Below are 12990 nucleotides of genomic sequence, written 5' to 3' on the forward strand. Positions count from 1 at the left end.
TTGTTTTGTTGTAATATGTATTCGTGATAAATGATCATTAGTGCGAACATGACCTGTACGTAGACGTATTATAAAAGTAATAACTGATCTTGGAAAATTATATGGGTAGTACCAAGGTTTGTTTTGTGAATGTTCTGCAAACCATTTATATGTGTTGCCCGTGGAATGAAATTGTTCTATGCACCACTGTTTCCATTTTTCTTGAAGTTTATATTTAACTCTTGGAAGAAGGTCCGTGTATGGAAGTCTCGCAAGTGAGGTAGCAAGATGATCGAGCGGCTTTGGCATATGTGTCCACACGTTCATTTCCCGTGTTTACTTGGTGAGCCTTTACGTAACTAAACTGGACGTTGATATTTCTTCCATTAGCATACTGAGTTTGTTGGATTATAAGTATGATGAATAAAGGATGTTTACAAATCTGAGGATATGAGGAACTCAGCGCCATTAATACGCTTAAAGCATCTGTTATGATGAGAATTTTTGTGTAATTATTATGGATAGCGTAAGTGAGAGCTTTATATATTGCATAACTTTCTGCAGTGAAAATAGAAGTGTCAGGTGTTAAACGGAATTGTTTGTTTATATTTTGATCTGGAATGAAATAAGCACAACCCACACCTAGGCGGTCTTTGGATCCATCAGTATAAATGATTAGGTGTGTTGGCCATTTCTCTTTATACATGATATGTCTTCCTAAATCCCTGAAATGGATATTGCATTGGGTATATAAGGGTATGTCTAATTCATAAATTAAAGGATGTTGGAAGGTAAAAGACTTTGCACGTGATTCCAGGTCTATGTATTGGCAATATACAAAATAAAAGAATGTGTGTTTAGGATCTATGGCTTTATTTTCTGTCCATTGTTTTTGTATTTCAAATAATTTATTGAATGGGTGCGTATGATTTTCCCAGGTTTTGAGCAGAAATTTTATTGTTAATTGGATCCGTCTATGTGTCAAACTAGTTTCTCTGCTTTCCATATATACACTGACATTAGGACAGGACTGCATGAGACCTAAGCAGGTCCTCAAAGCTTTTCTCTGTAGTATGTCTATTTTGTCTAAAAGACTTAATTTTGCACCCCCATAACTAAAGGCTGCATACTCAAAGTTTGATCGAAAACAATTCCTATAAAATAGCAGTAAGATTTTGGGGTGGCTACCCCATTTAATTGTTGTGATACTACGGAGTATTGGTACGGAATATACAAGGAATATAGAAGTATTTTAGGAAGAGCATTCCGAGGCACGGAGCTCTCCCATTGGCCAGAAGCCGCAACGAGCTCTGACGTGACCAAGGGGATCTGTCAAGGGGCGTGGCTCGCTTAGCAATGGAAGCTTACGGGAAATATTTTCATTTTTAATTGTCCATATCTTGGTTCTATTAACCATTTGCAGCAGAATAATAAGCAAAACGCAAGGAATAAGACCTAGGCAATAATATGAAGAAGTTTACAACACGCACTTACAATAAATGGCGTTATACAAATCAAACAAAAAGTAATCACGACTATCCTCTTATATCGCCCCTACATTGAAATCTGAAGTTGCGTATGGGTAAATAAATACAATTTTACGTATTAAATATTTTGCTACCACATACTTATTATCCTTCATACTTTCAAATTTTCACAGATGTTTGTTATTAATAATATATTCATTATAATTTATATATCTAGTATACATAGGATGTCGCTGTTGTTATATGACGTCGCTTTTCTACGTATTTAGGGTAACCGCAACAATAAAAATGAATGATGAAATGATAAATTTTATGGGCTAGATGAGTGTGGCAAGCACTGGTGTACGCAGGGGGGGCTTAAGGGGCTGCAGCCCGCCGAAATTCTTAGAAAATAAAAAAAAATCAAATGAAGACAGTAATGAAGTAAAAAAAAAACAACTTTAAAATGACCCCCAATAACTATTTTTGTGTTTGAATAACTTTTAAAACGAAGTATTAAAATGGTAATTGGAGCTCGTATCTAATGAAAATAGAACAGCGACAACGGGATATCAGCGAAATTGATTTTCGGCGATACATTCTATAAACCAATCTCATTCTGTTCAGTAAAGGTTAGATTCATGGCACTGAACCCGCGTATAATTTGAATTGAATTAACATAATCCTTGAGTGAGGTGGAAATGGGTTTTGGATATTTTTTTTTGTAGATGTTAAAATCTTTAACTAGTGATGCAAACATGCTTTCGCTTACATTAAAGTTTACACTATGGTAAAATTGCAGAAATATTCTACCTAAACTGATTTGTGTTTAAAAAACAGTAACATCAAAATATGTTTTTTAGAAATTAATAAATAAATAATAAATGGATAAAATGCAATGTCGTGGGAAAGCGTAATCCCTTAATAAATTCAAGGAAACTCGTGCCAGCTCGATGGCGAATCTGGTCAACCGCGTGTTCGACTTTGAATCCCATCACTGAAGTTCCCGACTTGGAGTCACGTCGTGGGCATTGATGTTCTTTGTGCCTGCCCTTTCATCAATTTTATGTGATCAACACTCATCGCCGCGATTAACCAAAAGTGGTAAAAAAGCGACGTCAAATAACAAATACATGAACAATAGGCCTGGCCTCTGTCTTGGTTTAGCAATGTGATTTGTTAATCACTATACGGTGGAGGCCGAGGCGGAAATAAATATCAGTAAGAATAAAAATTCATTACAACTTACCCTTCCTGGAAACTTATGATTTTGAAGACGATGCTACCCACTGTCGTCTTTTTCTCGCTGCACTTGCTTCCATGGACTTGAGTTTCATTAGTTTATTCAAATGTCGAATTCTAATAAAAGTTCTTGTTCTGACATACAGGGAAATAATCTTTTCGTTAACTTCAGGAAATTTTGACTGAAGTACTGTCTTTTGAGTGTCCATAACTTTATGTTGCTTGGAAACAGTTGACCCATGGAAGGATGCAAACACAATCTCAAATTGAATAACTTTTTCCATATCCGAACCACTACGTGCCTCCACCGGGTACCGAACCGGAATCCCTCGATTATAAGGCGATGACGCCACCACTACGCCATCGGGGAGGCCCTCAAAATAGAAATAGATGTGGTGCCAGATTCCTTACAGCCCCAATTGGTACACTCTGCAACAGCACAAGAATGTTTACCTTTGGCACGCTTATTCATGGTACAGACACCGAATACACGTAATACGACCTAAAATTACTCACTTTAATATTCAAGACAAACAGCACAAGCACTTCTGTAAACGAATACCTGATCGCTACTACTGGACCTGCAGATTTTTCTGACATCTGGGAGAAATCTGTGCCTCGAAGTTGGCTTATACCGAACAATGAAAGCCATGTCACTTTCGGAAACGGGAAGCAATTACTTTCCATTTGAATGTTCCCAACTGCAGGTATGAACCCCCTCGGTGTACGTCAAATCGTCTATCGTGTATCCCTTACCTGGAGGAATCGCTAGCGTAACGCTCTATGAACTCAGAAGCGAACCTTGGTTGAGGCATGGGTGTGTATCATTGTGTGTCTTATCTATTTCGTTTTTCATTTTCATTACATTGCCCTAGTCAACTCTATATGTCAAAAATCGACGTGAAATAAAACAGATTGATTGAATTGGCGTTTTAAGTCCAGGTTATGTACATTGAGGCTAATTGTACCTACAGTTTAAAGTGGGATCCGAACCACTACGTGCCTCCACCGGGTACCGAACCCGGGATCCCTCGATTATAAGGCGATGACGCCACCACTACGCCATCCGGGAGGCCCTCAAAATAGAAATAGATGAGAACGTTAATTGGTTCAGTAACGATCTCGCTACCCAGCGAAGGTTTAAGGCTCGAGTCCCGCCTGGACATTGTGTCCCTTTGCGGGTGTCCATCTATTTCATCTATTCATTACTCATCCTCGCCTTCCAATTAGGTAAAAGTTACAGGAAAGCAACCCAAAAATAAGAAAAAAATATTTGCCTCGTAATGACGCAATTTGACAAGGACGCCCGCAAGATGATTTCACAGGAGAGGCAGCAGTGCTCAAAGAGGAAAAGGTTTTGGAATGTTATCTCTCTAGTTAAGAATATCCTCTTAAAGAAAATTCCCCCACTAGGATAAATTGCATAGACATCCTCCACCCACTGCATTTTGTCTATGATTTTGCAATATACTCGTACTTATTATGTTATGCAGCAGTAACTTCAATTAATTCTTGTCAACAATAAGTCGCCCCTGCAAAGAAGTTGCTGAAATTCTACTGCTGGAAATTTTTAAAATACAACACTACCTGAATATATGTACAATATATTGACATAATTTGATGCATGTTTCTTCCGTATAAAAAAAAAACACTACGTGTTAAATAAAACTTAAATAAGAAGGATACTGTTATAGACATTTGTATTATTGAAACTGATGGCAATATTTGCATTCATACGGCTTAGACGTTTATTATTGCGTAACTGTAACTTCATAATAATAATAGTTTTATTCACACGCACACAACACCGAAATTTTGGAGCTTCTCGTGGATGCAACTCGACAGGACTCATACCACTGCATTTTACATACTCTAGTGACTAGCGAGGCTCTGGCGTCTGAACTCGTGGTCATTATAATCCTTGGTGGGGCTCGTATTGTGTTGTCCTTACATGTTTATGATTGTCCCTTCATCCGCCTCATCTTATCACGATTCATCCTCATCTTCGCGATTAGCCAGAAGTAGCAGAAAAACGAAATAATAATAAATCAATATGTATGTATGTGTCGTTCATTTAAAGACGAATTTATACTGGGTTGATCGCTACTATGAGGATGAATGATGAACTAATGAGTGGAGAATGAGACAAACATTGCTATATGCCTTACTATGGTTCAAACTGGGGCCTCTGGCTTCCTAAAGCGTTATGCTGTCATGGAGACCCGTTATATACATGTAGAGGGACTTACTTAATCCTTTCCGTTCAATCTTACTCTCTCGATCCCATTGCAGTTATGTCCACGCTATAATTAATTAAGTTAGTAAACTATTTGCATGAAAATATACGCACGAGACTCTACTCCCACCCCCCTCCAGCACACACAGGCATTTAAAATTGTTTCACTTTACGATTTTTCTGGTGTTCTCTATTGTGCTCGTCTCAACATGAGACTCTCATCTAATAATCATTTAACTTCATTGCTGTGTCTCGTAATCAAGGGGTCCCGGGGTCGATACCCGGTGAAGGCACATGGTGGTTCGGATTCCACTTTAACATGTAGGTCCAGTCCCGCTTAGCCTTACTGTGCATAAAGTGGACTTAAAACACCAAATCAACCAATCAACCAACCAACCAACTTTATTGCTGCGTGTAGAACTGTAGACAAATAGTGTTAAAGAACCAAAGACATTGATTCCCTTTTTGCTGAATTCAGCATGAATTTGTTCGTTTGCCATCCTCAGTTAACTTGAGAAGGTACGGGAAAGCAGTGAAGAAGAGCTACATGTTATAAACATTGATTCCAAATAGTTATAATCGCCTCTATGAGGCGATAAACTTGTATGATTTTACATGTTATTAAGCGGCCCGCAGCTGAGGGATCCCCTTTTTGACGTCACTCTAGCAGAAGACCTTCACGTGCCGCCGTAGCGCGGGAAGCCGGAATAGCACCCCCTGCGAGTAAATGGCCCCGCCACAGATGAAAACCTCTAAAAAAACTTTTACCTTACGGGATAAACTAAATTTCGTTCAATTTACTATTTTTGGAATAAAGAAAAAATACAAATTTATTTTAAACCTGTTTAATGAAAATGAGTTACTTAATTCGAATACTTCACACAACGTTAATGATCAATTCTACATGATTCTAGATTCTTCAAAATGGTGAATGCGGGGCAAGAGATTTAGAATATGCATGGCGCGTACAAGGATGCCCGCAGAGGGGCCAATAAGGCACCTCCCCCCGCGACATCTGAAAATAATTTATAGAATTCAAATTTTGCAATTATAGCGTGAAAACATGAATTTAGAATTTCTTTATTCATGGGCGAAGTTCAGCCTGTGGCTGCTCTACCACAGTGAAAGTAAGCAGTGCTTGGGCAAATTGTAAACGTCATGTTGAGTTTAGTCTCATTGTTTCCTTGAATACGTATATTACAATAGAGCAGGGGTTCCCAAAATTTTTCGTTTCATGGCGCCCTTAGCTTTTCAAGATTTTTCCGAGGTGCCCAAGTCAGAATGTTGTCCTATCTAAAACTTGGAACGCTCGATTCGTGTGGTTAGGTTGCTTACCTTAAGTTAAAAACTACATTCTGAAACATTTTAAATGTAAAATATACTAAATAAGCACATATTTGGAACAATCATATCTAAAACCTGGAACATTTCATGCTACACTGAGATCCATTACAATAGAGCAACATTTCATTTTATTTCAGTGTTCAATTGGACAGAGTTGGTGAAAGAAGAGCAATGATGCCAGTGATCAAGAAAAGAAAAAAGAAATTGGCTGGGACACTGGCTAAGAAGGGACTTTCTACTAACAGACTCACCGGAAGGAATGGCTAACAGCTAAGGTATCATATGATCGTTAATATCGAATTAAGTGGGTCCTATTCCTACAACATAAGCTGACATAAAGAGTAAGGTGCAAGAGTGTAAAGCCTGAAGGTTGCAGTCCTGTCTATTAAGTGTGTGTGTATATAGGCAGATTAAGATATTTTTCTGCAAGGAACAACATGTGTTGTACGCAGTCACACACACACACACTGAATCTGCCATTACATGAGCCTCATTCAAAAAGTAAAGTTCTTACTTATGAGAAAAAAAAAATATATATATATAGCCTATATATTCCTTGCCTCCAGGAAAGGTGGGATAACAGCATACGTTGAACCTTGCCATCCCAATAAAGATATATTATTATTATCATTATTATAAATCCTTTGTCAAAGCATGACAATTTGTTTTTGAACCAGTTATCTAGATAGTTGCCCTAAAAGATTAATTAATATTATTTACATGCACTTGTATGCTTACGTTAATCATGAGCCACCACTATGCTGGCATAGTAGTAACGCTATCACCTTGTAATAAAGGTGTCCTGAGATCCAGTGCCGAATCTACAAATCTTAGCACCCCCACAAAAATATTAACAAAGGCCTCGTCTACCTACCTACCTTTACACACACACGTGCATTATATACAGGGTGATTCAGAATTCCTATTACACACTTCTAGGGGTTGTAGAGCGGTCTTAGTAGATCAAGTTTTGATAAGGAACTCATGTCCGGAAATGTATAGTTTTGGTACTACACAGATGACAAGATCACATAATTTCACATCTCCATCATCATCTAATCGGGCAAAAATGGTATGTGATAGAGTGACACGATTCGGAAAACGATCTGCATACAGATGTTGCACAGTTCTACCATTACGTCAAGCTTCACTGTAACTTAACAACATGTTGGTGTTCTCAGCACACATGTATTCAACCACACTGTCTTCCGCTACAACTGAATAGCAACCGACATGAAGGTCGAAGAACACCGGATTGTAAACAGAGGACGTTGGAAGCAGCACACATGACATTAGGTGACTGAAGACGTTGCCCTCTGTCAATGTGGATTGCCTACCGTAAAGTAGGAGATATGAAATTATGTGATCTTGTCATCTGTGTAGTACCAAAATGGTACGTTTCCAGACATTGGTTCCTTATCAAAATCTGATCTACTAAGTTCCCCTACAACCTCTAGAAGTGTGTAATAGGAATGTATCAACTATGTGAATGTATAGGTGAATCACCCTGTATATATACACAACTCAAAATTTTTAAATAGCAAGAGAGTGATGTGATGTATACAATGAGCGATGCAAAAATTACCACTTGGCTGCTTTAAACACACTAGATTTGTCATTTTACCTTTTAGATTGAGGAAGCATTTGTTTCTTTTGTAGCAAATACTTCCTCAATCCAAAAGGTAAAACGACAAATCTAGAGTGTAAAGCATCCAAGTGGTAATTTTAGCATAGCTCATTGTAATGTGCGGTCTCTTATTCCAAGAACTGATGAACTACAGTGTTACTTTAATGCATGATTTTGATATTCTTGCAATCTTTGAAACCTGGACAGATGCCTACACGCCAATAACATCTATTGGTGAGCCCAACTTAAGAGTTCAGTATGGGGCTTATGGGGACAGTGTTGCCGCATGGTGCGCAGTGAAGAAGGCTCCGGCTTGCATCGAACTTCTGCTGTAGTACACGCCGCAACAAAAGTTAGTGATTAACGGAACGGGTACTGTTCAATACAAGAATACAAATCCTTTCGCAATGATTTGATGGGAAGCTGTTCTTTCATGCGGCTGTGGTACAGAGTAATGACGGTCCATGGAGGGAGATTTGCAAATAACTGTTCCCGAATATACTTGTCATACGTCTTGCTGTCCATTTCATCGTGTACGTTGGTCGTGTTTTTTCCCTTTAAGTCCACTTTTTGCACAGAAAGGCTAATCGGGATTGGACCTACAGTTTAAACTGGGATCCGAACCACTATATGCCTCCAAAGGGTATCAAACCAGGACGTTACCAATGTGCCATCGGGGAGACCTGTTGCACATTTATATTTGAGACAAAACCGTGTTCATTACCGGCATGCACCAAAGCAAATCTCTCCCCCCCGACCTGTAAGTGCTCGCAAACAACTCGTAAGGCCGCACAGAAAGTCTTGTTGTGTCTGTATTGTTTTGTCCCTCTATTCGTTTTGCACAGCAGCAGCTCGACAGTCATAGGCGGGTCTAGATTATTTTTTTCTGGGACGTGCACAGAATATGCTGTAAGCATTACATAATATTGGAAATATAATGTGCAGATTTGCAACTTATTCGACACATCAAAAAGTGCCCTTATATCAGTGTTGTGCCCAGTGTTTTCGAAGGGGGAGGGGGGTAGTACGTATACTTTTTAGTAGCTGGTCCTCATATGCCATCTTCTCCTGCTGTTGACCCTCTTCTTTTAGGAATACTTATCCAAGGAGGAGTTATGACCAGCATATACGCCCATTGGACACGTCACGTCATTCACATCAATATAATTGCAAGGGTTCGTTCTAGGTGTAATTTGTGGTCAGATGAATTAATCGGAACTGAGCCTTCAATGTATAATTCATCCTAGAATGTACCTCCACCAGGAAACTGAAACCAGGGTCCTTCGATTATAAGCGGATAGCATTAGCAGAATTTCCGTCGTCGCATTATAATCAAGTGATCCAGGGTTCGATACCTGCTGGAGGCACATAGTACTTCGTATCTCACATAAAACTCTAGGTCCAGTCCCAACTAACCTATCTGCGCATAAAATTGGACTTAAAACTCAATCAATCAATTATTAGTAGAGGTGTGAAATAAAAGGAGTTCTATTGTATTTTTACTCATATGAAGGATAATTACAGAAAGGAGAATGACATTCTTTTAACTACCTACGAAAAATAGCTCGATCATTTTTTTTATCTATTAATATAACGCTCTCAATACTTTTCATCATCATTTTGGGAGGTGCAAGTGAACCTCCTCCCGAAAAATCCGGCAATGTATTATATACAATGTGCCTGGGAAGTTTCGCCGCACATCGCCTCGTATTAAAGTTATATTCGAAGTCGTTCGATTTTGCGTACCTCTTGACATTTTTTCTGCTCGTTTGGTGTTGCAAGAGGACCTTTAATCGCTTCGCTATTAATTTTGTAAACAGGTTTGAACGAAATTCCAGTCGTTTCAGCATTTTCGCTTGCAGTCCAACTAACACTTTTACCGGGATTTTTCTGCTTGAAGTATATTTATATTTATTACAATTTGTCTCTCTTTACTTGTAAGACTCTGGACACTTTTATGCTTGATAATACCACCCCTTGCCATTTTGTTTAGTTTAGTTTAGTTTAGTTTATTTGCGTCCAAGGACTACCGGTGTGTACAAATTACAGTACATGGTAATATAGGACATGTCAATACTTACATTACAATACAATACTACATTAATAGATTTTACAAATACAAAATATACAGCCAAAAATTGTAAAAAATTAGGTCTTACTCTCGTATTATGTCAAAATCACAACAAAAAAAAAAAAAAAAAAAAAAAAAATATAACATGAGAAGATATAGAACATTGCAGCCTACTTCTAGGTGATACTAATTATCCACTTTCATTTGACATTTAATTTTACAAGAAAAATATGTGATTATACTGCATTATGTACATTTGTCTTATGTAAAAGTTGCTTCCATGTATTCAGCTATAGAATAAAAAACATGCTTCAGAAGCATTGATTTTATCTTGTGCTTGAATATCATCAATTTTTGTTCTTTCCTCACATCTTGTGGTAGTTTATTGTAGAGGTCTATTGAAGAGTTTAAGGGACCTTTCTTACATAAGTTAAGGCGGCAGTGTTTTATGTGAAGTTTGTCTTTATTTCTTGTGTTTAGGCCATGTATTTCCTCATTTGTGGCAAAGTTGGAAATATTTTGCTTAACATAAATTAAGCATTCATAAATGTATATGCAGGGAAGAGTTAACACATTAAGTTTACGGAAAAGAGTTCTACATGAATAAGTTTTCTTTACTCCAGTTATGATTCTTATAGCTCTTTTTTGAAGCATAAAAAGGACATTGGAGTGGCCCTTGTTACCCCAAACCATAATCCCGTATCTTAGTACAGCATCAAAGTTTGCCATATAAAGGCACTTGACAGTTTGGATAATTAGAATAATTATAATAATAAATTCCTTCAAGAAATACCCAAAATGAGAAAGCGCGCACGCAAACAACAAACCACTTGACCCCGACAGAAGCCTATTCACGAACTTTTGCCTGGCCATTCCCCGCCCCCTTCCCTCTTCCCAACACGTGTTTGCAGCAAGTGGCAACCGTCGGACGGCTGTTAGTATTAACTCCCCAAATCGCGGTAAACACAAGAAAGGAAAACGTCTTTTTTTGATGGTCCGAATTGCAAAAGAAGGTGTAAACCATCAAAGCCTTTCATTTCCTCTGGTTTTTGCTTATTTATTAATTTCTCTTCGAATGATAACGACTTTTGTTTCTGACAGAAACACACTTGTTTAGGGGTGGTGATCTCAAAAGTAAAAGCCCATAAGGGCCCATACTGAACTCTTAACTTGGGCTCCACTATATCAACCTACCAGGGTATCAGATCGTGAAAAATGATCGAGTGCATAAAACCAGAGGGGGCCTTGCCATTTACATGAAAACATGACCTGGACAATGACAGTGATGTTGAATATATAAGTATTATTGTAAATAATAATAGTAAAAGGATAGGTGTGTGTTATATATAGAGCACCAAACATAGCACACACAAAACTCTCCATTGTAGAAAATCTACTCTCTGAGCTATACCCTTGCGTAGAAACCCTCTTGCTACTGGGTGATGCAAACTGTGACTTCTAAAAACACGAATCAGACACCATGTATTTAAAAGCAATTTTTAACACATTTGGCCTGACTCAAATAATTGACAAACCCACTCAATCACAGCAAATAGTAGGACACTCTTAGACTTCATAGCAATAGATAATACTGAAGTTGTTCACAGGTCGAATGTTGAAAACCTGAACAGTGTCTCACATGTATCATTGGTTTGTGAGAAGCCCATAAAGCAGATGAAATATGTTACATATCGTGACTTTTCTAATTTTGATAGTGATAAATTCGAAAATGACATGAAAGCCATAGATTGGAAATTGCTGAAACCTAACCATAATATAGAAGACAAAATAAACTATTATAATTCAAAAATCATAAGCATCTTTGAAATTCATACACCTACTAAAACAGCAAGGGTAGGTAAAAAATATACTACATGGATCACAGATAATGTAAAACTAGTAATGAAACTCAGGGATAATGTCTTACATAAATTTAAACGAATAAATAACCCACATGACTGGCTATATTACAAGGATCTCCGTACCTTCACATCATCAATTACAAGGCAGGAAAAGAAAGTATATTTCACATCCCATGTAAACAGCAGAAATATGAACACACGTGGTACCTGGCAAAAATTAAAAGATTTAGGTATTGTTGATAAAACTACAAATAGTATTGATGCCCTTCCATCTAATCTTAGGGATGCAGATGTTATAAAGAACCATTTTGTTATGTAGAAATTTTCAGTGAAAATGCAGGCTCGACCAGGACTCGAACCTGGGTCTCTGGCATACCGTGCCATTGCTCTAACCACTGAGCTACCAAGCCAGCCTGGCCTCACGATCACCTGATCTTTCACTATCGCTGTTTTACCTGTGTGGAATCGTGAGGCCAGGCCGGCTCGGTAGCTCAGTGGTTAGAGCAATGGCACAGTATGCCAGAGACCCGGGTTCGAGTCCTGGTCGAGCCTGCATTTTTCGCTGAAAATTTCTGCATAGTAAAACTCCTGTGTGTGCCTAATCTACAACCATTTTGTTAGCGTAACACAGAATCTCAATTTTTCTGAAACACTTATCCAAAAACAGTCAAAAACAGTATAATTACTTCATGACAAACAAGAACGAGAATACCACAGATATATGTTTCACAATTAAAACAATAACAGTACTTGACATATATAAGGTATATATAAGTATACACTCAAATGCAGCTGAAGCTGATAAAATCACAGTTAAAATGTTAAAGTTATCACTTCCCTTTGTACTGCCTGCTCCAACACAAATCATCAATTTTTCCATCTGCACTGGAAAATTTCCCTCCATATGGAAGGAAGCTCATATAATCCCACTAGTGAAGAAGGAGAATATTCCAAGTCTTGATGACCTTAGACCAATAAGCATGCTGCCTGTTGTCTCCAAAATTATTGAAAAGTAGTGCGTCGTCAACTCACCAAATTTGTTGATGCAAACAGTATATATATATATTACCAGAATTACAGTCAGGTGTTCGCAGTAAACATAGTACAGCCACTACACTCACAAAAGTAGTAGATGACTTCCTTCATTTCATGGATGAATGGAG

At 38.0% G+C, this 12990-nt stretch overlaps 2 non-coding genes across 2 annotated transcripts; one reads left to right on the forward strand and one right to left on the reverse strand.

Moving 5' to 3' along the window:
• Positions 1 to 12165: 12165 nt before the first annotated feature.
• TRNAT-GGU (transfer RNA threonine (anticodon GGU)) lies at positions 12166 to 12237 on the reverse strand. The gene has a single exon. It is a non-coding gene; the product is annotated as a tRNA-Thr (tRNA).
• Positions 12238 to 12307: 70 nt separating this feature from the next.
• On the forward strand, positions 12308 to 12379 carry TRNAT-AGU (transfer RNA threonine (anticodon AGU)). The gene has a single exon. It is a non-coding gene; the product is annotated as a tRNA-Thr (tRNA).
• The last annotated feature ends 611 nt before the right edge of the window (positions 12380 to 12990 follow it).

Source organism: Lepisma saccharinum, chromosome 8, assembly GCF_977018435.1.
Source record: "Lepisma saccharinum chromosome 8, izLepSacc3.1, whole genome shotgun sequence".
Lineage (NCBI taxonomy): Eukaryota > Metazoa > Arthropoda > Insecta > Zygentoma > Lepismatidae > Lepisma > Lepisma saccharinum.